We start from the raw sequence: 27,564 nt of genomic DNA, 5'->3' as shown, positions 1-27,564 counted from the left end.
AATTGGTTCAACATGGAGAATGCAGCTCTACATATTCATATTTTCTAGGGAGAAAGCTAGGGGAACAGCAGCAAACAAACATGATATTTCTTTTTTATACGTGACATTTTATGTACTGGCCGAAGGTAAAGACTTTGCTTTTCTCCAAAAGCATTTTTACTGTGATTTTCTCGGTCAATTGCATACGGATTCCACCTCACGTTTTCTAGATATGACTGGATGAAACCAGAAATATCTGGTTGTGTTTTGGGTAACTCAATCCCAGATATTGCTACAGCCTCTGTGTTTGTGTTTTCCAGATACTATCGACGGACTTTATGGTTTTGAATATTTTTCATCAGTGAACATTTAATTTTGTGCTGGGAAACACTAATTGGTTCCACATGGAGAATCCAGCTCTACATATTCATATTTTCTAGGGAGAAAGCTAGAGGAACAGCAGCAAACAAACATGATATTTCTGTATGTATACTTGAGATTGTATGCACTTGCCTAACGAAAAGACTTTGCTTTTCTCCATAACCATTTGTACACTTATTTTCTCGGTCCATTGCATACGAATTCCACCCCACTTTTTCAGGATATGACTGGATGAAACCAGAAAAATCTGGTTGTGTTTTAGCTAACTAAATCCCAGATATTGCTAAAACCTCTGTGTTTGTGTTTTCTGGATATTATCGATGCACTGTATTGTTTTGAATATTTTCATCAGGGAATATTTAATTTTGTACCATAGAAACACTAATTGCTTCCACATGGAGACACCAGCTCTACACATTCGTATATTCTAGGGAGAAAGCTAGAGGAACAGCAGCAAACATGATATTTCTGTTTGTATACGTGACATTCTATGCAGTGGCCGAAGGTAAAGACTTTGCTTTTCTCCAAAACCATTTTTACTGTGATTTTCTTGGTCCATTGCATACGAATTCCACCTCACGTTTTCCAGATATGACTGGATGAAACCAGAAATATCCGGTTGTGTTTTTGCTAACTCAATCCCAGATATTGCTACAGCCTCTGTGTTTGTTTTTTCTGGATATTACTGATGGATTTTATTGTTTTGAATGTTTTTATCGGGGAATATGTAATTTTGTGCTGGGAAACACTAATTGGTTCCACTTGGAGACACCAGCTCTACACATTCCTATTTTCTAGGGAGAAACCTAGAGGAACTGCGGCAAACAAACATGACATTTCTGTTTGTATAAATGACATTTTGTGCACTTGCACAAAGAAAACACTTTGCTTTTTCTCCAAAACCATTTTTACTGTGATTTTCTCCGTCAATTACAAATGATTTCCACCCCACTTTGTCTGGATATGACTGGATGAAACCAGAAATATCCGGTTGTGTTTTGGCTATCAATCCCAGATGTTGCCACAGCCTCTGTGTTTGTGTTTTATGGATATTATCGATGGACTTTATTGTTTTGAATGTTTTTATAAGGGAACATTTAATTGTGTGCTGGGAAACACTAATTGGTTCCACCTGGAGACACCAGCTCTACACATTCGTATTTCTAGGGAGAAAGCGAGAGGAACTGTGGCAAACAAACATGATATTTCTGTTTGTATACATGACATTTTATGCACTTTCCTAACGAAAAGACATTGCTTTTCTGTAAAACCATTTTTACTGTGATTTTCTGGGTCCATTACATAGGAATTCCACACCAGTTTTCCGGATATGACTGCATGAAACCAGAAATATCTTGTTGTGTTTGGATAACTCAATCCCAGATATTGATACAGCCTCTGTGTTTGTGTTTTCCGTATATTATCAATGTACTTAATGGTTTTGCATGTTTTTTATCAGGGAACATTTAATTTTGTATGGGAAAAAATAATTGGTTCCACATGGAGACACCAGCTCTATACATTCGTATTTTATGGGAAAAAGCTAGAGGAACTGCTGCATACAAACATGATATTTCTGTCTATAGATGACATTTCATACACTTTCCTAACGAAAAAAATTTGCTTTTCTCCAAAACCATTTTTACTCTTATTTTCTCGGTCCATTGCATAGGAATTCCACACCACTTTGTCTGGATATGACCGGATGAAACCAGAAACATCCACTTGTGTTTTTGAGTCACTCAATCTCAGATATTGCGACAGCCTCTGTGTTTGCGCTTTCCGGATATTATCAATGGACTTTATTGTTTTGAATTTTTTTATCAGGGAACATTTAATTTTGTGTTGGGAAACACTAATTGGTTCCACAAGGAGATACCAGCTCTACACATTAGTATTTTCTAGGCAGAAAACTGGAGGAACTGCGGCAAACAAACATGATATTTCTGTTTGTTCAGATGACATTTTATGCACTTGCGTAACGAAAATACTTTGCTTTTCTCCAAATCATTTTGATTGTGATTTTCTCCGTAGATTGCATACGAATTCCACCAAACTTTGTCCAGATATGGCTACATGCAAACAGAAATACCCTGTTGTATTTTGGTTTACTATATCGCAGATATGGCTACAGCCTCTGTGTTTTGTTTTCTGGATATTATCGATGGACTTTATTGTTTTGAATGTTTGTATCAGGGAACATTTAATTTTGTACCGTAGAAACACTAATTCGTTCCACATGGAGACACCAGACTACAAATTCATATTTCATAGGGAGAAAGCTAGAGGAACTGCGACAAACAAACATGATATTTCTGTTTGAATAGGTGATATTTTCTGTACTTGCCTAAGGAAAAGACTTTGCTTTTCTCCAAAACCATTTGTACTGTGATTTTCTCGTTCCATTGCATAGGAATTCCACATTAGTTTATCCAGATATGACTGGATGAAACCGGAAATTTCGGATTTTGCTTTGGCTAATTCAAACCCAGATATTGCTAAAGCCTCTGTGTTCGCGTATTCCTCATATTATCCACGGATTTTATTGTTTTGAATGTTTTTTATCTGGGAACATTTAATTTGTGCTTGGGATCTCTAATTGGTTCCAAATGGAGACACCAGCTCTACACATTGTATTTTCTAGGGAGAAAGCTAGAGGAACTGCAGCAAACAAACATGATATTTCTGTTTCTATAGATGTCATTTTATGCACTTGCCTATCGAAAAGCCTTTGCTTTTCTCCAAATTCATTTTTACTGTGATTTCTTCTGTTCATTGCATACAAATCCACACCAGTTTGTGCAGATATGACTGGATGAAACCAGAAATATCGGGTTGTGTTTTGGCTAACTCAATCCGAAATATTGTGAAAGCCTCTGTGCTTTTGTTTTCTGGATACTATCAATGGACATCATTGTTTTGAAAGTTTTTATTAAGGAACATTGAATTTTGTACCGTTGAAACGCTAATTGTTTCATCATGGGGGCACCAGCTCTGCTAGAGGAACTGCAGCAGACAAACATGTTATTTCTGTTTGTATCGATGACATTTTATGTACTTGTGTAAGGAAAAGACTTTGCATTTCTCCAAAACCATTTTTACTGTGATTTTCTCAGTCCATTGCATACGAATTCCACACCACTTTGTGAAGATAAGACTGCACAAAACCCAAAATATCCGGTTGTGTTTTGGCTAACTCAATCTCAGATATTTCTGCAGCCTCTGTGTTTGTGTTTTCCGGATATTATCAACAGACTTTATTGTTTTGAATGTTTTTTATCGGGGAACATTCAATTTTGAGCTTGGATACAGGAATTGGTTCCACATGGAGACACCAGCTCTACATATTCGTATTTTCTAGGGAGAAAGCTAGAGAAATTGCTACAAACAAACATGATATTTCTGTTTGTATAGATGACATTTTATGCACTTGCCTATCGAAAAGACTTTGCTTTCTCCAAAACCATTTTTACTGTGATTTTCTCAGTCCTTTGCGTACGAATTCCACAGCAGTATGTCCGGATATGACTGGATGAAACCAGATATATCCGGTTGTGTTTTGGCTAACTCAATCCCAGCTATTGCTACAGCCTCTGTGTTTGTGTATTCCTGATATTATCCACGGACGTTATTGTGAAAATTTTTATCAGGAAATATTTAATTTTGTACAGTTGAAACATTTCGTTCATCATGGGGACACCAGCTCTACACATTCCTATTTTCTAGGGAGAAAGCTAGAGAAACTGTGACAAACAAACATGATATTTCAGTTTGTATAGATGACATTTTATGCACTTGACTAACGAAAAGACTTTGCTTTTCTCCAAAACCATTTGTACTGTGATTTTCTCAGTCCATTGCATACGAATTCCCAACTACTTTTTCCGGAGATGACTGGATGAAACCAGAAATATCCGCTTTTCTTTTGGCTAACTCAATCCTAAATACTGTAAAAGTCTCTTTGTTTGTGTTTTCTGAATTTTATCGATGGACTTTATTGTTTTGAATGTTTTTATCAGGGAACATTTAATTTTGTTCCGTTGAAACACTAATTGGTTCATCAAGAGAACACCAGCTCTACACATTCATATTTTCTAGGGAGAAAGCTAGAGGAACTGTGGCAAACAAACATTATATTTCTGTTTGTATAGATGGCATTTTATGCACTTGCCTAACGAAAAGAGTTTGCTTTTCTTCAAAACCATTTTTACTGTTATTTTGTCATTCCTTTCCATGCGAATTGCACACCAGTTTGTACGGATATGACTGGAAGAAAACAGAAATATCCGGTTGTGTTTTGGCTAACTAAATCCGAAATATTGTGAAAGCCTCTGTGTTTGTGTTTTCTGGATATTATCGATGGACTTTATTTTATTGAATATTTCTATCAGGAAACATTTAGTTTTCTACCATTGAAACACTAATTGATTCATCAATGGCAAAACCAGCTCTATACATTCTTATTTTCTAGGGAGAATGCTAGAGGAACTGCGGCAAACAAACATGATATTTCTGTGTGTAGAGATGGCATTTTATGCACTTGCCTAACGAAAAGACTTTGCTTTTCTTCAAAACCATTTGTACTGTTATTTTCAGGGTCCATTGGATATGAATTCCACACCAGTTTGTCCGGATTTGACTGGAAGAAAGAAGAAATATCCGGTTTTGTTTTGGCTAACTCAATCCCAGATATTGCTACAGCGTCTATGTTTGTGTATTCCTGATATTATCCATGGACATTAGTGTTTTGAATGTTTTTTTATCGGGGAACATTTAATTTTGTGCTTGGAAACACTAATTGGTTCCACATGGAGACAACAGCTCTACACATTCGTATGTTCTAGGGAGCAAGCTAGAGAAACTGCGGCAAACAAACATGATATTTCTGTTTGTACAGATGACATTTTATGCACTGGCCAAAGGAAAAGACATTTTTTTTTATCCAAAACCATTTTTACTGTGATTTTCTGGGTACATTGCACACGAATTCCACAGCCCTTTGTCAGGATATGCCTGGATGAAAACATAAATATCCCGTTGTGTTTTCGCTAACTCAATCCCACATATTGCTACAGCCTCTGTGTTTTTGTTTTACGGATATTATCGATTGACTTTATGGTTTTGGATGTTTTTTATCAGGGAAAATTTAATTTTGTACCATAGAAACACTAATTTGTTCCACATGGAGACACCAGCTCTACACATTCGTATTTTCGAGGCAGAAATCTAGAGGAACTGCGGCAAACAAACATGATATTTCTGTTTGTTTAGATGACATTTTATGCACTTGGTTAATGAAAAGACTTTGTTTTTCTCCAAAATCATTTTTACTGTGATTGTCTCGGTCCATTGCATATGACTTCCACACTAGTTTTTCCGGATATGACTGGAAGAAACAAGAAATATCCGGTTGTGTTTTGGCTAACTCAATCCGAAATATTGTGAAAGCCTCTGTGTTTGTGTTTTCCGGATATTATCAATGGACTTTATGGTTTTGAATGTTTTTTATCTGGGAACATTTAATTTTATGCTTGGAAACACTAGTTGACTCCACATGGAGATATTACTTATATACATCCGTATTTTCTAGAAAGTAAGCTACAATAACTGCGGCAACAAACATGATATTTCTGTGTGTATAGATGACGTTTTATATACTTGCCTAACAAAAAGACTTTGATTTTCTCCAACACCATTTTCACTGTGATTATTTGGTCCATTGCATTCGAATTCCACCCCACACTGTCCAGATATGACTGAATGAAACCCGACATATCTGCTTGTGTTTTGGCTAACTCAATCTGAAATATTGTGAAAGCCTCTGTGTTTATGTTTTGTGGATATTATCAATGTACTTTATTATTTTGAATGTTTTATCAGGGAACATTTAATTTTTTATCATAGAAACACTAATTCTACACATGGAGACACCAGCTCTACACATTCGAATTTTCTAGGGAGAAAACTAGAGGATCTACGCCAAACAAACATGATATTTCTCTTTATATAGATGACATTTTATGTACTTCCTGAAGAACATACTTTGCTTTTCTCCGAAACTATTTTTACTGTAATTTTCTCGGTCCATTGCATATGAATTCCATACCAGCTTGTCCGGATATGACTGGATGAAACCAGAAATATCCAGTTGTGTTTTGACTAACTCAATCCCAGATATTGCTACAGATTCTGTGTTTGTGATTTCCAGTATTATCAATGGACTTTATTAGTTTGAATGCTTTTTTATCAGCGAATATTTAATTTTTTGCTGGGAAACACTAATTGGTTCCACATGGAGACAACAGCTCTACACATTCGTTTTTTCTAGGGAGAAAGCTAGAGGAAGTATTTCAAACAAACATAATATTTCTGTTTCTGTATATGACATTTTATGCACTTGCCTAACGAAAAGACTTTGCTTTTCTCCAAAACAATTTTTACTGTGATTTTCTTGCTCCATTGCATAGCAATTTGACACCAGTTTGTCCGGGTAGGCCTGGATGAAACCAGAAATAACCGGCTGTGTTTTGGCTAACTCAATCGCAGGTATTGCTACAGCCTCTGTATTTGTGTTTTCCGAATATTATCGATGGACTTTATTGTTTTGAATGTTTTTTATCGGGGAACATTGAATTTTGTGCTTGGATACACTAATTGGTTCCACATGGAGACACCAGCTCTACACTTTCGTATTTTATAGGCATAAACCTAGAAGAACTGCGACAAACAAACATGATATTTCTGTTTGTATAGACGATATTTTATGCACTTGCTCAAGGAAAAGATGTTGCTTTTTTCCACAAGCATTTTTACTGTGATTTTCTCGGTCCATTGCATATGAATTCCACACCACTTTGTCCAGATATGACTTTATGAAACCAGAAATTTCAGTTTGTTTTGGCTAACTCAATCTGAAATATTGTGAAAGCCTCTCTGTATGTGTTTTGTGGATATTATCAATGGACTTTATTGTTTTGAATGTTTTATCAGGGAATATTTAATTTTGTACCATAGAAACACTAATTGGTTCCACATGGAGACAGCAGCTCTACACATTTGAATAATCTAGGGAGAAAGCTAGAGGATCTACGGCAAAGAAACATGATATATCTCTTTATATAGATAACATTATATGCACTTGCTGAAGGAAAAGACTTTGCTTTTCTGCAAAACCATTTTTACTGTAATTTTCTTGGTCCATTGCATACGAATTCCACAGCATTTTGACCGGATATGCCTGGAAGAAAACAAAAATATCCGCCTGCATTTTGGTTAACTCAATCCGAAATATTGAGAAAACCACTATGTTTGTGTTTTCCGGATTTTATCTATGGATTTTATTGTTTTGAATGTTTATTATCGGGGAACATTTAATTTTGTAAAGTAAAAACACTAATTAGTTCCACATGGAGACACCAGCTCTACACATTTGTATTTTCTAGGGAGAAAGCCAAAGGAAGTGCGGCAAACAAAATGATATATCTGTTGGTTTAGATAACTTTTTATGCACTGCCCTACGAAAAAGACTTTTCTTTTCTCCAAAACCATTTTTACTGTGATTTTCTCGGTCCATTGCATACGTATTCCACACCACTTTCTCCGGATATGCCTGCATGAAAGCAGAAATATCCGGTTGTGTTTTGGCATATCAATCCCAGACATTGCTACAGCCTCTGTGTTTGTGTTTTCCGGATATTATCAACGGACTTTATTGTGTTGAATATTTTTAACAGGGAACATTTAATTTTGTACCGTAGAAACACTAATTGGTACCACATGGAGACACCAGCTCTACACATTCGTATTTTCTAGGGAGAAAGCTAGAGAAACTGCGGCAAACAAACATATTTCTCTTTGTATAGATGACATTTTATGCACTTGCCTAAGGAAAAGACTTTGCTTTTCTCCAAAACCATTTTTACTGTGATTTTCTCGGTCCATTGCATTCGAATTCGACACCAGTTTGTCCGGATATGATGGATGAAACAAGAAATATCCGGTTGTGTTTTGGCTAACACAATCCCTGATATTGCTAAAACATCTGTGTTTGTGATTTCTGGATATTATCAACGGACTTTATTATTTTGAATGGTTTTTATCAGGGAACATTTAATTTTGTGCTTGGAAACACTAATTGGTTTGACATGGAGACAACAGCTCTACACATTCGTATTTTATAGGGATAAAGCTAGAGGAAGTATTTCAAACGAACATGACATTTCTGTTTGTATAGGTGATATTTTCTGTACATGCCTTAAGAAAAGACTTTGCTTTTCTCCAAACCCATTTTTACTGTGATTTTCTCATTCCATTACATATGATTTCCACTCCAGTTTGTTCGGATATGCCTTGATGATAACAGAAATTTCCGGTTGTGTTTTGTCTAACTCAATCTGAAATATTGCGAATTAATCTGTGTTTGTGTTTTCTGGAAATGATCGATGGACTTTATGGTTTTGAATGTTTTTAACAGGGAACATTTAATTTTGTGCTTAGAAACACTAATTGATTCATCATGGGAAGACCAGCACTACACATTCTTATTTTCTAGGGAGAAAATTAGAGGAACTGCGACAAACAAACATGATATTTCTGTTAGTTTCGATGACATTTTCTGTACTTGCCTTAAGAAAAGACTTTGCTTTTCTCCAAAACCATTTTTACTGTCATTTTCTCGGTCCATTTCATACGAATTCCACACCAGTTTGTCCGGATATGACTGGAAGAAACAAGAAATATCCCATTGTGTTTTGGCTAACTCAATCCGAAATATTGTGAAAGCCTCTCTGTTGTGTTTTCTGTATATTACCAACGGACTTTATTGTTTTCAATATTTTTTCTGAGGGAACATTTAATTTGGTGCTTGGAAACACTAATTGGTTCCGCATGGAGACACCAGATCTACATATTTGTATTTTCTAGGGAGAAAGCTAGAGGAACTGCGAAAAACAATCATGATATTTCTGTTTGTATAGATGACATTTTATCTACTTGCCTAATGAAAAGACTTTCCTTTTCTCCAAAACCATTTTTACTCCGATTTTCTTGGTCCATTGCATACGTATTCCACACCACTTTGTCCGGATATGACTGGATGAAACCAGAAATATTGGGTTGCGTTTTGGCTAACTCAATCCGAAATATTGTGAAAGCCTCTGTGTTTGTGTTTTCTGGATATTCTCGATGGAATTTATTGTTTTGAATGTTTTTATCAGGGAACATTTATTTTTGTGCTTAGAAACACTAATTGGTTCATAATGGGAACACCAGCTCTACACATTCATATTTTCTAGGGAGAAAGCTAGAGAAACTGCGACAAACAAACATGATATTTCTGTTTGTATAGATGACATTTTATGCACTTGCAAAGAAAGAAACATTGCTTTTCTCCAAAACCATTTTTACTGTGATTTTCTCGGTCCATTGCATACAAGTACCACACCAGTTTTTCCGGATATGACTGGAGGAAACCCGAAATATCTGGTTGTTTCTTGGCTAACTCCATCCGAAATATTGCTACAGCCTCTGTGTTTGTGTTTTCTGGATATTATCGATGGACTTTATTGCTTTGAATGTTTTTATCAGGGAACATTTATTTTTGTACCGTAGCAACACTAACTGGTTCATCATGGGGACACCAGCTCTACATATTCGTATTTTCTAGGGAGAAACCTAGAGGAACTGCGACAAACAAACATGATATTTCTGTTAGTTTCGATGACATTTATGCACTTTCCTAACAAAAAGACTTTGCGTTTCTCCAAAACCAAATTTACTGTGATTTTCTCGGTCCATTGCATACGACTTCCACACTAGTTTTTTGGGATATGACTGGATTTAACCAGAAATATCCGGTTGTGTTTTGGCTAACTCAATCCAAAATATTGTGAAAGCCTGTGTGTTTGTGTTTTCTAATATCATCGATGGACTTAATTGTTTTCAATGCTTTTATCAGGGAACATTTATTTTTGCACTGTAGAAACACTAAATGGTTCATCATGGGGACACCAGCTCTGCACATTCGTATTTTCTAGGGAGAAAACTAGAGGAACTGCAACAAACACACATGATATTTCTGTTTGTATAGATGACATTTTATGCACTTGCCTAACGAAAAGACTTTGCTTTTCTCCAAAACCATTTTTACTGTGATTTTCTCGGTCCATTGCATACGAATTCCATAACACTTTGTCCGGATATGACTGGATGAAACCGGAAATAACCTGTTTTGTTTGGCTAACTGAATCCCAGATATTGCTACAGCCTCTGTGTTTGTGTTTTCCGGATTTTATCAACAGACTTTAATGTTTTGAATGTTTTTCATCGGGGAACATTTAATTTTGAGCTTAGATACAGTAATTGCTGCCACATGGAGGCACCAGCTCTACATATTTTTTTATTTTCTAGGGAGAAAGCTAGAGGAACTGCGACAAACAAACATGATATTTCTGTTTGTATAGATGACATTTTATCTACTTGCCTAATGAAAAGACTTTGCTTTTCTCCAAAACCATTTTTACTGTAATTTTCTTGGTCCATTGCATACGAATTCCACACCACTTTGTCCGGACATGCCTGGATGAAACCAGAAATATCGTGTTGTTTTTTGGCTAACTCAATCGGAAATATTGTGAAAGCCTCTGTGTTTGTGTTTGCTGGATATTATCGATGGACTTTATTGTTTTGAATGTTTTTATCAGGGAACATTTATTTTTGTACCGTAGAAACACTAATTCGTTAATCATGGTGACACCAGCTCTACACATTCGTATTTTCTAGGGAGAAAGCTAGAGGAACTGCGACAAACAAACATGATATTTCTGTTTGTATAGATGACATTTTATCTACTTGCCTAATGAAAAGACTTTGCTTTTCTCCAAAACCATTTTTACTGTGATTTTCTCGGTCCATTGCATTCGTATTCCACACCACTTTGTCCGGTCATGACTGGATGAAACCAGAAATATTGGGTTGCTTTTTGGCTAACTCAATCCAATATATTGTGAAAGCCTATGTGTTTGTGTTTACTTTGATTTTCTCGGTCCATTGCATAGGAATTCCACCCCATTTTGTCCGGATATGACTGGATGAAACCAGAATTATCCGGTTTTGTTTTGGCTATCTCAATCCCAGATATTGTTACAGCCTCTGTGTTTGTGTTTTCTGGATTTTATCGACGTGCTATATTGTTTTGAATATTTTTATCGGGGGACATTTAATTTTGAGCTTAGATACACTAATTGGTTCCACATGGAGACCCAAGCTCACAACATTGGTATTTTCTAGGGAGAAAGCTAGAGGAACTGCGGCAAACAAACGTGATATTTCGCGCCGGCGCCGCAGCTCACTAGGCTAATCCTCCGCCTTGCGGCGCCGGCACACCGGGTTCTAGTCCCGGTCGGGGCACCGATCCTGTCCCGGTTGCCCCTCTTCCAGGCCAGCTCTCTGCTGTGGCCAGGGAGTGCAGTGGAGGATGGCCCAAGTCCTTGGGCCCTGCACCCCATGGGAGACCAGGATAAACACCTGGCTCCTGCCATCGGATCAGCGCGGTGCGCCGGCCGCAGCGCGCCAACCGCGGCGGCCATTGGAGGGTGAACCAACGGCAAAAGGAAGACCTTTCTCTCTGTCTCTCTCTCTACTGTCCACTCTGCCTGTTTGTATAGATGACATTTTATGCACTTGCTTAACGAAAAGACTTTCCTTTTCTCCAAAACCATTTTTACTGTGATTTTCTCGGCCCATTGCATACGAATTACACACCACTTTGTCCAGATATGACTGGATGAAACCGGAAATATCCCGTTGTGTTTTGGCTAATACAAACCGCAATATTGCTACAGCCTTTCTGTTTGTGTATTCCTGATATTATCCATGGACTGTGTTGTTTTGAATGTTTTTATCAGGGAACATTTAATTTTGAACCGTAGAAACACTAATTGGTTCCACATGGGGACACCAGCTCTACACATTCGTATTTTCTAGGGAGAAAGCTAGAGGAATTGTGGCAAACAAACATGAAATTTCTGTTTGTATAGATGATATTTTATGCACTTGCCTAAAGAAAACACTTTGCTTTTCTCCAAAATCATTTTTGCTGTGAATTTATCAGTCCATTGCATACAAATTCCACACCAGTTTCTCCAGATATGACTTGATGAAACCAGAAATATCCGGTTTTGTTTTGGCTAACTCAATCCCAGATATTGCTGCAGCCTCTGTGTTTGTGTTTTCCGGATATTATCAACGGACTTTATTGCTTTCAATATTTTTTATCAGGGAACATTTAAATTTGTGTTTGGAAACACTAATTGGTTCCACATGGAGACACCAGCTCTACACATTCATATTTTCTAGCGAGAAAGCTAGAGGAACAGTGGCAAACAAACATGATATTTCCATTTGTATAGATGACATTTTATGCACTTGCCTAACGAAGACTTTTCTGCAAAACCATTTGTACTGTGATTTTCTCGGTCCATTGCATACGAATTCTTCACCACTTTGTCCGGATATGATTGGATGAAACCAGAAATATACGTTTGTGTTGTGCTAACTCAATCTGAAATGTTGCTATAGACTCTGGTTTTATGTTTCTGGATATTATCCATGGACTTTATTGTTTTGAATGTTTTTATCAGGGAACATTTAATTTTGTACCGTTGAAACACTAGTTGTTTCATCATGGGAACACCAGCTCTACACATTCGTATTTTCTAGGGAGAAAGCTAGAGGAACTGTGGCAAAGAAATATGATATTTCTGTTTGTATAGATGACATTCTATGCACTAACCTAATGAAAAGACTTTGCTTTTCTCCAAAACCATTTATATTGTGATTTTCTCGGTCCATTGCATACGAATTCCACATCAGTTTGTCCGGGTATGACTGCATGAAACCGGAAATATCCGGTTTTGTTTTGGTTAACTCAATCCCAGATATTCCTAAAGCCTCTGTGTTTGTGTATTCTTCATATTATCCACGGACTTTATTGTTTGAATGTTTTTTTCAGGGAACATTTAATTTTGTACCATTGAAACACTAATGGGTTCATCATGGGAACACCAGCTCTACACATTCGTATATTCTAGGGAGATAGGTAGAGGAACTGCAACAAACATGATATTTCTGTTTGTATAGATGACATTTTATGCACTTGCCTAACAAAAAGACTTTGCTTTTCTCCAAACCCATTTTTAATGTTATTTTCTCGGTCCATTGCATATGAATTCCCCACCAGTTTACCGGATATGACTGGATGAAACCAGAAATATCCGGTTTTGCTTTGGCTAACTCAATCCCCGTATTTGCTGCATCCTCTGTGTTTGTGATTTCCGGATATTATCAACAGATTTTATTGTTTTGAAAGTTTTTTATCAGGGAACATTTTATTTTGAGCTTGGATACAGTAATTGGTTCCACATGGAGACACCAGCTCTACACATTTGTATTTTACAGGGAGAAAGCTAGAGAAACTGCGACAAACAAACATGATATTTCTGTTTGTATTGATAACATTTTATGAACTTGCTTGACGAAAAGACTTTGCTCTTCTTCAAAATCATTTTTACTGTGATTTCTCGATCCATTGCATACGAATTCCACACAAGTTTGTCCGGATATGACTGGAAGAAACCGGAAATATCCGGTTTTGTTTTGGCTAACTCAATCCCAGAATTTGATATAGCCTCTGTGTTTGTGTTTACCTGATATTATCCCTGGACTTTATTGTTTTGAATGGTTTAGAGCAAGGAACATGAAATTTTGTGCTTGGAAATAGTAATTGGTTCCACATGGAGACACCAGCTCTACACATTTATTTTCAAGGAAGGAACTGCGACAAACAAACATCATATTTCTGTTTGTATCGAGGACATTTTATGCACTTGCCTGATGAAAGGACTTTGCTTTTCTCCAAAACCATATTTACTGTGATTTCCTCGGTCCATTGCATATGAATTCCACACAAGTTTGTCCGGATATGACTGGATGAAACCGGAAATATCTGGTTGTGTATTGGCTAACTCTATCCAAAATATTTCTACATCCTCTGGGTTTATGTTTCTTGATATTATCCATGACATTATTGTTTTGAATGTTTTTATTAGGGAACATTTTATTTTGTACCATTGAAACACTAACTGGTTCATCATGGAGACACCAGCTCTACATATTCGTGTTTTCTAGGGAGATAGCTAGAGGAACTGTGACAAACAAACCTGATATTTCTGTTTGTATAGATGACATTTTATGCACTTGCCTAACGAAAAGACTTTGCTTTTCTCCAAAACCATTTTTACTGTCATTTTCTCGGTCCATTGCATACGAATTCAACACCAGTTTCTCCGGATATGACTGGATGAAACCGGAAATATCCGGTTGTGTTTTGGCTAACTCAATCTCAGATTTCTACAGCCTCTGTGTTTGTGTTTTCCGGATATTATCAACCGTATTTGTTTTGGATGTTTTTATCGGGGAACATTTAATTTTGTCCCGTAGAAACACTAATAGGATCCACATGGAGACACCAGTGTACACATTTGTATTTTCTAGGGAGAAAGCTAGAGGAACTGCGGCAAACAAACATGATATTTCTCTTTCTATCGAGGACATTTTTTGCACTTGCCCTACGAAAAGACTTTCCTTTTCTCCAAAAGCATTTTTACTGTGATTTTCTCGTTCCATTGCATACGAATTCCACACCACTTTGTCCGGATATGACTGGATGAAACCAGAAATATCCAGTTGTGTTTCGGCTAATCAATCTCATATATTGCTAGAGCCTCTGTGTTTGTGTTTTCAGGATATTACCAATGGACTTTATTTTTCTAATGATTTTATCAGGCAATATTTAATTTTGTAAAGTAGAAACACTAATTGGTTCCACATGGAGACACCAGCTCTACACATTCGTATTTTCTAGGGAGAAAGCTAGAGGAACTGCGGCAAACAAACATGATATTTCTGTTTGTATAGATGACATTTTATGCACTTGCTTAACGAAAAGACTTTGCTTTTCTCCAAAACCATTTTTACTGTGATTTTCTCGGTCCATTGCATACGAATTCCACACCACTTTGTCCGGATATGACTGGATGAAACCGGAAATATCCGGTTGTGTTTTGGCTAACTCAATCTCAGATATTTCTACAGCCTCTGTGTTTGTGTTTTCCGGATATTATCAACCGTATTTGTTTTGGATGTTTTTATCGGGGAACATTTAATTTTGTCCCGTAGAAACACTAATAGGATCCACATGGAGATACCAGTGTACACATTCGTATTTTCTAGGGTGAAATCTAGAGGAACTGCGGCAAACCAACGTGATATTTCTGTTTGTATAGATGACATTTTATGCACTTGCTTAACGAAAAGACTTTGCTTTTCTCCAAAACCATTTTTACTGTGATTTTCTCGGTCCATTGCATACAAATTCCACACAACTTTGTCCAGATATGGCTGGATGAAACCAGAAATATCCGGTTGTGTTTTGGCTAACTCAATCTGAAATATTGTGAAAACTTCTGTGTTTGCTTTTTCTGGATATTATGAACGGACTTTATGGTTTTGAATATTTTTTCAGGGAACATTTAATTTTGTGCTTTGAAACACTAATTGGTTCCACAAGGAGACACCAGCTCTACACATTCGTATTTTCTAGGGAGAAAGCTAGAGGAACTGCGGCAAACAAACATGATATTTCTGTTTGTATAGATGACATTTTAAGCACTTGCCTAACGAAAAGACTTTGCTTTTCTGCAAAACCATTTTTACTGTGATTTTCTCGGTCCATTGCATAGGAATTCCACCCCATTTTTCTCCGGATATGACTGGATGATACCAGAAATATCCGGTTATGTTTTGGCTTGCTATATCCCAGATATTGCTACAGCCTCAGTATTAGTGTTTTCCGGATATTATCGACGTGCTTTATTGTTTTGAATGTTTTTATCAGGGAATATTTAATTTTGTGTTGGGAAACACTAATTGGTTCCACATGGAGACACCAGCTCTACACATTCGTATTTTCTAGGGAGAAATCTAGAGGAACTGCAGCAAACCAACGTGGTATTTCTGTTTGTATAGATGACATTTTATGCACTTGCTTAACGAAAAGACTTTGCTTTTCTCCAAAACCATTTTTACTGTGATTTTCTCGGTCCATTGCATACGAATTCCACACCACTTTGTCCGGATATGACTGGATGAAACCAGAAATATGCAGTTGTGTTTCGGCTAATCAATCTCATATATTGCTACAGCCTCTGTGTTTGTGTTTTCAGGATATTACAAATGGACTTTATTGTTTTGAATGATTTTATCATGCAATATTTAATTTTGTACCGTTGAAACACTAATTGGTTCCACATGGAGACACCAGCTCTACACATTCGTATATTCTAGGGAGAAAGCTAGAGGAACTGCGGCAAACAAACATGATATTTCTATTTGTATAGATGACATTTTAAGCACTTGCCTAACCAAAAGACTTTGCTTTTCTCCAAAACCATTTTTACTGTGATTTTCTCGCGCCATTGCATACGATTCCACACCAGTTTGTCCGGATATCACTGGGTGAAACCAGAAATATCCGGTTGTGTTTTGGCTACCTCACTCCTAAATATTGTGAAAGCCTCTGTGTTTGTGTTTTCTAGATATTATCGATGGACTTTATTGTTTTGAATGTTTTTATCAGGGAACATTTAATTCTGTACCATTGAAACACTAATTGCTTCAGCATGGGTACACCAGCTCTACACATTTGTATTTTCTAGGGAGAAAGCTAGAGGAAATGAGGCAAACAAACATGATATTTCTGTTTGTATAGATGACATTTTATGCACTTGCCTAATGAAAAGATTTTGATTTTCTCCAAAACCATTTTTACTGTGATTTCCTCGTTTCATGGCATATAATTCCACACTAGTTTAATGGATATGACTGGATGAAAACAGAAATATCCGGCTGTGTTTGGCTAGCTCAATCCCAGATATTGCTACAGACTCTGGGTTTGTATTTTCTGGATATTATCGATGAACTTTATTGTTTTGAATGTTTTTTATTGAGGGACATTTAATTTTGTGCTTGGAAACACTAATTGGTTCCACAAGGAGACACGAGCTCTACATATTGGTATTTTCTTGTGAGAGAGCTAGAGAAACTGCGGCAAACAAACATGATATTTCTCTTTGTATAGATGACATTTTATGCACTTCCCTAATGCAAAGACTTTGCTTTTCTCCAAAACAATTTTTGCTGTGATTTTCTCGGTCCATTGCATACGAATTCCACACCACTTTGTCATGATATGATTGGATGCAACCAGAAATACCCGGTTGTGTTTTGGCTAACTCAATCCGAAATATTGCTAGACCCTCTGGGTTTCTATTTTTTGGATATTATCGATGAATTTTATTGTTTTGAATGTTTTTATGAGGGAACATTTAATTTGTGCTTGGAAACACTAATTGGTTCCACAGGAGACACCAGCTCTACACATTTGTATTTTCAAATAGAAAGCCAGAGGAACTGCGGCAAAAAAATATGATATTTCTGTTTGTATAGATGATATTTTCTCTACTTTCCTAAGGAAAAGAATTTGCTTTTCTCCAAAACCATTTTTACTCTGATTTTCTCGGTCCATTGCAAAGGAATTCCACACCACTTTGTCTGGATATGAATAGATGAAACAAGAAATATCCGCTTTTGTTTTGGCTATCTCAATGGGAAATATTGCTACAGCCTCTGGGTTTATGTTTCTGGATATTTTCCATGTACTTTATGGTTTTGAATGTTTTTATCAGGGAACATTTCATTTTTTACCGTTGAAACACTAATTGGTTCATCATGGGAACACCAACTCTACACATTCGTATTTTCTAGGGAGAAAGCAAGAGGAACTGCGGGAAAGAAACATGATATTTCTGTTTGTATCGATGACATTTTATGGACTTGCATAACGAAAAGACTTTGCTTTTCTCCAAAATCATTTTTACTGTGATTTTCTCAGTCCAGTGCATACGAATTCCACAGCAGTTTGTCCGGATATGACTGGATGAAACCAGAAATATCCGGTTGTGTTTTGGCTAACTCAATCCAAAATATTGTGAAAGCCTCTGTGTTTGTTTTTTCTGGATATGATCAACGGACTTTATTGTTTTGAATGTTTTTTATCAGGGAACATTTAATTTTGTGCTTGGAAACACTAATTGGTTCCACAAGGAGACACCGGTTCTGCACATTCGTATTTTCTAGGGAGAGAGCTCGAGGAACTGTGGCCAACAAACATGATATTTCTGTTTGTATAGATGACATTTTATGCACGTGCCTAACGAAATGACTTTGCATTTTGCCAAAACCATTTGTACTGTGATTTTCTCGTTCCCTTGCATACAAATTGAACACAACTTTGTCCAGATATGAATGGATGAAACCAGAAATATCCGCTTGTGTTTTGGCTAAAGCAATCTGAAATAATGTGAAAGCCTCTGTGTTTGTCTATTCCTGATATTATCCAGGGACTTTATTGTTTTGAATGTTTTTATCAGGGAACATTTAACTTTGTACCGTTTAAACACTAATTGATTCATCATGGGGACACCACTCCACACATTCGTATTTTCTAGGGAGAAAGCTAGAGGAACTGCTGCAAACAAACATATTTCTGTTTGTATAGATGACATTTTATGCACTTGCCTAACGAAAAGACTTTGCTTTTCTCCAAAACCATTTTTACTCTGATTTTCTCGGTCCATTTCATACGAATTCCACACCAGTTTTTCTGGAAATGACTGTATGAAACCAGAAATATCCGGTTGTGTTTTGGCTAACTCAATCGGAAACATTGTGAAAGCCTCTGTGCTTGTGTTTTCTGGATACTATCGATGAACTTCATTGTTTTGAATGTTTTTATTAGGGAACATTTAATTTTGTACCGTTGAAACGCTAATTGGTTCATCGTGGGAACACCAGCTCTACACATTCGTATTTTCTAGGGAGAAAGCTAGAGGAACTTCCGCAAACTAACATGATATTTCTGTTTGTATCGATGACATTTTATGCACTTGCCTGACGAAAAGTCTTTGCTTTTCTCCAAAACCATTTTTACTGTGATTTTTTCGGTCCATTGCATACGAACTCCACACCAGTTTGTCCAGATATGACTGGATGAAACCGGAAATATCCGGTTTTGTTTTGGCTAACTCAATCCCAACTATTGCTACAGCCTCTGTGTTTGTGTATTCCTCATATTATCCATGGACTTTATTGTTTTGAATGTTTTTATCAGGAAATATTTAATTTAGTACCGTTGAAACAATAATTTGTTCATCATGGGGACACCAGCTCTACACATTCGTAATTTTCTAGGGAGAAATCTTGAGGAACTGCGTCAAACAAACATGATATTTCTGTTTGTATAGATGACATTTTATGCACTTGCTTAATGAAAAGATTTTGCTTTTCTCCAAAACCATTTTTTCTGTGATTTTCTCAGTCCATTGCATACGAATTCCACACCAGTTTCTCCGGATATGACTGGATGAAACCGGAAATATCTGGTTGTGTTTTGGCTAACTCAATCCGAAATATTGTGAAAGCCTCTGTGTTTGTGTTTTCTGCATATTATCGATGGACTTTATTGTCTTGAATGTTTTTATCAGGGAGCATTTTATTTTGTACTGTAGAAACACTAATTGGTTTATCATGGTGGCACCAGCTCCAAACATTCGTATTTTCTAGGGCGAAAGCTAGAGGAACCGCGGCAAACTAACATGATATTTCTGTTTGTATAGATGACATTTTATGCACTTGCCTAACGAAAATACTTTGCTTTTCTCCAAAACCATTTGTACTGTGATTTTCTCGGTCCATTGCATACGAATTCCACACCAGTTTGTCCGGATATGACTGGATGAAACCAGAAATATCTGGTTGTGTTTTGGCTAACTCAATCCCAGATATTGCTACAGCCTCTGTGTTTGTGTATTCCTAATATTATCCACAGACTTTATTATTTTGAATGTTTTTATCAGGGAACATTTAATTTTGTACCATAGAAACACTAATTGGTTCATCATGGGGACACCAGCTCTATACATTCGTATTTTCTAGGGAGAAAGCTAGAGGAACTGCAACAAACATGATATTTCTCTTTGTATAGATGACATTTTATGCACTTGCCTTACGAAAAGAATGCTTTTCTCCAAAACAATTTTTACTGTGATTTTCTCAGTCCATTGCATAAGAATTCCAGACCAGTTTTTCCGGATATGACTGGATGAAACCGGAAATATCCTGTTTTACTTTGGCTAACTCAATCCGAAATATTTTGAAACCCTCTGTGTTTGTGTTTTCTGCATATTATCGATGGACTTTATTGTTTTGAATGTTTTTATCAGGGAGCATTTTATTTTGTACCGTAGAAACACTAATTGGTTTATCATGGTGGCACCAGCTCCAAACATTTGTATTTTCTAGGGCGAAAGCTAGAGGAACTGCGGCCAACAAAATTCATATTTCTGTTTGTATACATGACATTTTATGCACTTGCCTAACGAAAAGACTTTGCTTTTCTCCAAAACCATTTGTACTGTGATTTTCTCGGTCCATTGCATACGAATTCCACACCAGTTTGTCCGGATATGACTGGATGAAACCAGAAATATCTGGTTGTGTTTTGGCTAACTCAATCCCAGATATTGCTACAGCCTCTGTGTTTGTGTATTCCTAATATTATCCACAGACTTTACTATTTTGAATGTTTTTATCAGGGAACATTTAATTTTGTACCATAGAAACACTAATAGGTTCATCATGGGGACACCAGCTCTATACATTCGTATTTTCTAGGGAGAAAGCTAGAGGAACTGCAACAAACATGATATTTCTCTTTGTATAGATGACATTTTATGCACTTGCCTTACGAAAAGAATGCTTTTCTCCAAAACAATTTTTACTGTGATTTTCTCAGTCCATTGCATAAGAATTCCAGACCAGTTTTTCCGGATATGACTGGATGAAACCGGAAATATCCTGTTTTACTTTGGCTAACTCAATCCGAAATATTTTGAAACCCTCTGTGTTTGTGTTTTCTGCATATTATCGATGGACTTTATTGTTTTGAATGTTTTTATCAGGGAGCATTTTATTTTGTACCGTAGAAACACTAATTGGTTTATCATGGTGGCACCAGCTCCAAACATTTGTATTTTCTAGGGCGAAAGCTAGAGGAACTGCGGCCAACAAAGATCATATTTCTGTTTGTATACATGACATTTTATGCACTTGCCTAACGAAAAGACTTTGCTTTTCTCCAAAACCATTTGTACTGTGATTTTCTCGGTCCATTGCATACGAATTCCACACCAGTTTGTCCGGATATGACTGGATGAAACCGGAAATTTCCGGTTTTACTTTGGCTAACTCAATCCCAGATATTGCTACAGCCTCTGTGTTTGTGTATTCCTAATATTATCCACAGACTTTATTGTTCTGAATCTTTTTATCAGGGAACATTTAATTTTGTACCATAGAAACTAATAGGTTCATCATGGGGACGCCAGCTCTTCACATTCTTATTTTCTGGGAAAAAGCTAGAGGTACTGCCGCAAACAAACATGATATTTCCGTTTGTATAGATGACATTTTATGTACTTGCCTAACGAAAAGACTTTGTTTTTCTCCAAACTATTTTTGCTGTGATTTTCTCGGTCCATTAAATACGAATTCCACACCAGTTCACTGGATATGACTGGATGAAACCAAAAATATCCGGTTGTGTTTTGGCGAACACAATCCCAGATATTGCTACAGCCTCTCTGTTTATGTTTTCCTAATATTATCAACGGACTTTATTGTTTTGAAAGTTTTTTATCAGGGAACATTTAATTTTGTGCTTGGAAACACTAAGTGGTTCCACATGGAGACACCTGCTCTACACATTCATATTTTCTAGGGAAAAAGGTAGAAGAACTACGGCAAACAAACATGATATTTCTGTTTGTATAGATGACAATTTACTCACTTACCTAATTAAAAGACTTTGCTTTTCTCCAAACAATTTTTACTGTGATTTTCTCGGTCCATTGCATACGAATTCCACACCAGTTGTCTGCATGTGACTAGATGAAACCGGAAATATCCGGTTTTGTTTTGGCTAACTCAATCTCAAATATTGCTACAGCCTCTGTGTTTTTGTATTCCTGATATTACCCACGGACTTTATTGGTTTGAATGTTTTTTATCAGGGCACATTTAATGTAGTGCGTGGAAACAGTAATTGGTTCCACATGGAGACACCAGCTCTACACATTCGTATTTTCTAGGGAGAAAGCTCGAGGAACTGCAACAAGCAAACATGATATTTCTGCTTGTATAAATGACATTTTATGCACTTGCCTAACGAAAAGACTTTGCTTTTCTCCAAAACCATTTTTACTGTGATTTTCTCCGTCCAGTGCATACGAATTCCACAGCAGTTTGTCCGGATATGACTGGATGAAACCAGAAATATCCGGTTGTGTTTTGGCTAACTCAATCCAAAATATTGTGAAAGCCTCTGTGTTTGTTTTTTCTGTATATGATCAACGGACTTTATTGTTTTGAATGTTTTTTATCAGGGAACATTTAATTTTGTGCTTGGAAACACTAATCGGTTCCACAAGGAGACACTGGTTCTGCACATTCGTATTTTCTAGGGAGAGAGCTCGAGGAACTGTGGCCAACAAACATGATATTTCTGTTTCTATAGATGACATTTTATGCACTTGCCTAACGAAATGACTTTGCATTTTGCCAAAACCATTTGTACTGTGATTTTCTCGTTCCCTTGCATACAAATTGAACACAACTTTGTCCAGATATGAATGGATGAAACCAGAAATATCCGCTTGTGTTTTGGCTAAAGCAATCTGAAATAATGTGAAAGCCTCTGTGTTTGTCTATTCCTGATATTATCCAGGGACTTTATTGTTTTGAATGTTTTTATCAGGGAACATTTAACTTTGTACCGTTTAAACACTAATTGATTCATCATGGGGACACCACTCCACACATTCGTATTTTCTAGGGAGAAAGCTAGAGGAACTGCTGCAAACAAACATATTTCTGTTTGTATAGATGACATTTTATGCACTTGCCTAACGAAAAGACTTTGCTTTTCTACAAAACCATTTTTACTCTGATTTTCTCGGTCCATTTCATACGAATTCCACACCAGTTTTTCTGGAAATGACTGTATGAAACCAGAAATATCCGGTTGTGTTTTGGCTAACTCAATCGGAAACATTGTGAAAGCCTCTGTGCTTGTGTTTTCTGGATACTATCGATGAACTTCATTGTTTTGAATGTTTTTATTAGGGAACATTTAATTTTGTACCGTTGAAACGCTAATTGGTTCATCGTGGGAACACCAGCTCTACACATTCGTATTTTCTAGGGAGAAAGCTAGAGGAACTTCCGCAAACTAACATGATATTTCTGTTTGTATCGATGACATTTTATGCACTTGCCTGACGAAAAGTCTTTGCTTTTCTCCAAAACCATTTTTACTGTGATTTTTTCGGTCCATTGCATACGAACTCCACACCAGTTTGTCCAGATATGACTGGATGAAACCGGAAATATCCGGTTTTGTTTTGGCTAACTCAATCCCAACTATTGCTACAGCCTCTGTGTTTGTGTATTCCTCATATTATCCATGGACTTTATTGTTTTGAATGTTTTTATCAGGAAATATTTAATTTAGTACCGTTGAAACAATAATTTGTTCATCATGGGGACACCAGCTCTACACATTCGTAATTTTCTAGGGAGAAATCTTGAGGAACTGCGTCAAACAAACATGATATTTCTGTTTGTATAGATGACATTTTATGCACTTGCTTAATGAAAAGATTTTGCTTTTCTCCAAAACCATTTTTTCTGTGATTTTCTCAGTCCATTGCATACGAATTCCACACCAGTTTCTCCGGATATGACTGGATGAAACCGGAAATATCTGGTTGTGTTTTGGCTAACTCAATCCGAAATATTGTGAAAGCCTCTGTGTTTGTGTTTTCTGCATATTATCGATGGACTTTATTGTCTTGAATGTTTTTATCAGGGAGCATTTTATTTTGTACTGTAGAAACACTAATTGGTTTATCATGGTGGCACCAGCTCCAAACATTCGTATTTTCTAGGGCGAAAGCTAGAGGAACCGCGGCAAACTAACATGATATTTCTGTTTGTATAGATGACATTTTATGCACTTGCCTAACGAAAATACTTTGCTTTTCTCCAAAACCATTTGTACTGTGATTTTCTCGGTCCATTGCATACGAATTCCACACCAGTTTGTCCGGATATGACTGGATGAAACCAGAAATATCTGGTTGTGTTTTGGCTAACTCAATCCCAGATATTGCTACAGCCTCTGTGTTTGTGTATTCCTAATATTATCCACAGACTTTATTATTTTGAATGTTTTTATCAGGGAACATTTAATTTTGTACCATAGAAACACTAATTGGTTCATCATGGGGACACCAGCTCTATACATTCGTATTTTCTAGGGAGAAAGCTAGAGGAACTGCAACAAACATGATATTTCTCTTTGTATAGATGACATTTTATGCACTTGCCTTACGAAAAGAATGCTTTTCTCCAAAACAATTTTTACTGTGATTTTCTCAGTCCATTGCATAAGAATTCCAGACCAGTTTTTCCGGATATGACTGGATGAAACCGGAAATATCCTGTTTTACTTTGGCTAACTCAATCCGAAATATTTTGAAACCCTCTGTGTTTGTGTTTTCTGCATATTATCGATGGACTTTATTGTTTTGAATGTTTTTATCAGGGAGCATTTTATTTTGTACCGTAGAAACACTAATTGGTTTATCATGGTGGCACCAGCTCCAAACATTTGTATTTTCTAGGGCGAAAGCTAGAGGAACTGCGGCCAACAAAATTCATATTTCTGTTTGTATACATGACATTTTATGCACTTGCCTAACGAAAAGACTTTGCTTTTCTCCAAAACCATTTGTACTGTGATTTTCTCGGTCCATTGCATACGAATTCCACACCAGTTTGTCCGGATATGACTGGATGAAACCAGAAATATCTGGTTGTGTTTTGGCTAACTCAATCCCAGATATTGCTACAGCCTCTGTGTTTGTGTATTCCTAATATTATCCACAGACTTTACTATTTTGAATGTTTTTATCAGGGAACATTTAATTTTGTACCATAGAAACACTAATAGGTTCATCATGGGGACACCAGCTCTATACATTCGTATTTTCTAGGGAGAAAGCTAGAGGAACTGCAACAAACATGATATTTCTCTTTGTATAGATGACATTTTATGCACTTGCCTTACGAAAAGAATGCTTTTCTCCAAAACAATTTTTACTGTGATTTTCTCAGTCCATTGCATAAGAATTCCAGACCAGTTTTTCCGGATATGACTGGATGAAACCGGAAATATCCTGTTTTACTTTGGCTAACTCAATCCGAAATATTTTGAAACCCTCTGTGTTTGTGTTTTCTGCATATTATCGATGGACTTTATTGTTTTGAATGTTTTTATCAGGGAGCATTTTATTTTGTACCGTAGAAACACTAATTGGTTTATCATGGTGGCACCAGCTCCAAACATTTGTATTTTCTAGGGCGAAAGCTAGAGGAACTGCGGCCAACAAAGATCATATTTCTGTTTGTATACATGACATTTTATGCACTTGCCTAACGAAAAGACTTTGCTTTTCTCCAAAACCATTTGTACTGTGATTTTCTCGGTCCATTGCATACGAATTCCACACCAGTTTGTCCGGATATGACTGGATGAAACCGGAAATTTCCGGTTTTACTTTGGCTAACTCAATCCCAGATATTGCTACAGCCTCTGTGTTTGTGTATTCCTAATATTATCCACAGACTTTATTGTTCTGAATCTTTTTATCAGGGAACATTTAATTTTGTACCATAGAAACTAATAGGTTCATCATGGGGACGCCAGCTCTTCACATTCTTATTTTCTGGGAAAAAGCTAGAGGTACTGCCGCAAACAAACATGATATTTCCGTTTGTATAGATGACATTTTATGTACTTGCCTAACGAAAAGACTTTGTTTTTCTCCAAACTATTTTTGCTGTGATTTTCTCGGTCCATTAAATACGAATTCCACACCAGTTCACTGGATATGACTGGATGAAACCAAAAATATCCGGTTGTGTTTTGGCGAACACAATCCCAGATATTGCTACAGCCTCTCTGTTTATGTTTTCCTAATATTATCAACGGACTTTATTGTTTTGAAAGTTTTTTATCAGGGAACATTTAATTTTGTGCTTGGAAACACTAAGTGGTTCCACATGGAGACACCTGCTCTACACATTCATATTTTCTAGGGAAAAAGGTAGAAGAACTACGGCAAACAAACATGATATTTCTGTTTGTATAGATGACAATTTACTCACTTACCTAATTAAAAGACTTTGCTTTTCTCCAAACAATTTTTACTGTGATTTTCTCGGTCCATTGCATACGAATTCCACACCAGTTGTCTGCATGTGACTAGATGAAACCGGAAATATCCGGTTTTGTTTTGGCTAACTCAATCTCAAATATTGCTACAGCCTCTGTGTTTTTGTATTCCTGATATTACCCACGGACTTTATTGGTTTGAATGTTTTTTATCAGGGCACATTTAATGTAGTGCGTGGAAACAGTAATTGGTTCCACATGGAGACACCAGCTCTACACATTCGTATTTTCTAGGGAGAAAGCTCGAGGAACTGCAACAAGCAAACATGATATTTCTGCTTGTATAAATGACATTTTATGCACTTGCCTAACGAAAAGACTTTGCTTTTCTCCAAAACCATTTTTACTGTGATTTTCTCCGTCCAGTGCATACGAATTCCACAGCAGTTTGTCCGGATATGACTGGATGAAACCAGAAATATCCGGTTGTGTTTTGGCTAACTCAATCCAAAATATTGTGAAAGCCTCTGTGTTTGTTTTTTCTGTATATGATCAACGGACTTTATTGTTTTGAATGTTTTTTATCAGGGAACATTTAATTTTGTGCTTGGAAACACTAATCGGTTCCACAAGGAGACACTGGTTCTGCACATTCGTATTTTCTAGGGAGAGAGCTCGAGGAACTGTGGCCAACAAACATGATATTTCTGTTTCTATAGATGACATTTTATGCA

This window comes from Lepus europaeus, unplaced genomic scaffold (genome assembly GCF_033115175.1).
Source record: "Lepus europaeus isolate LE1 unplaced genomic scaffold, mLepTim1.pri SCAFFOLD_32, whole genome shotgun sequence".
NCBI classification, from domain to species: Eukaryota; Metazoa; Chordata; class Mammalia; order Lagomorpha; family Leporidae; genus Lepus; species Lepus europaeus.
This window is presented reverse-complemented; position numbering follows the sequence as displayed.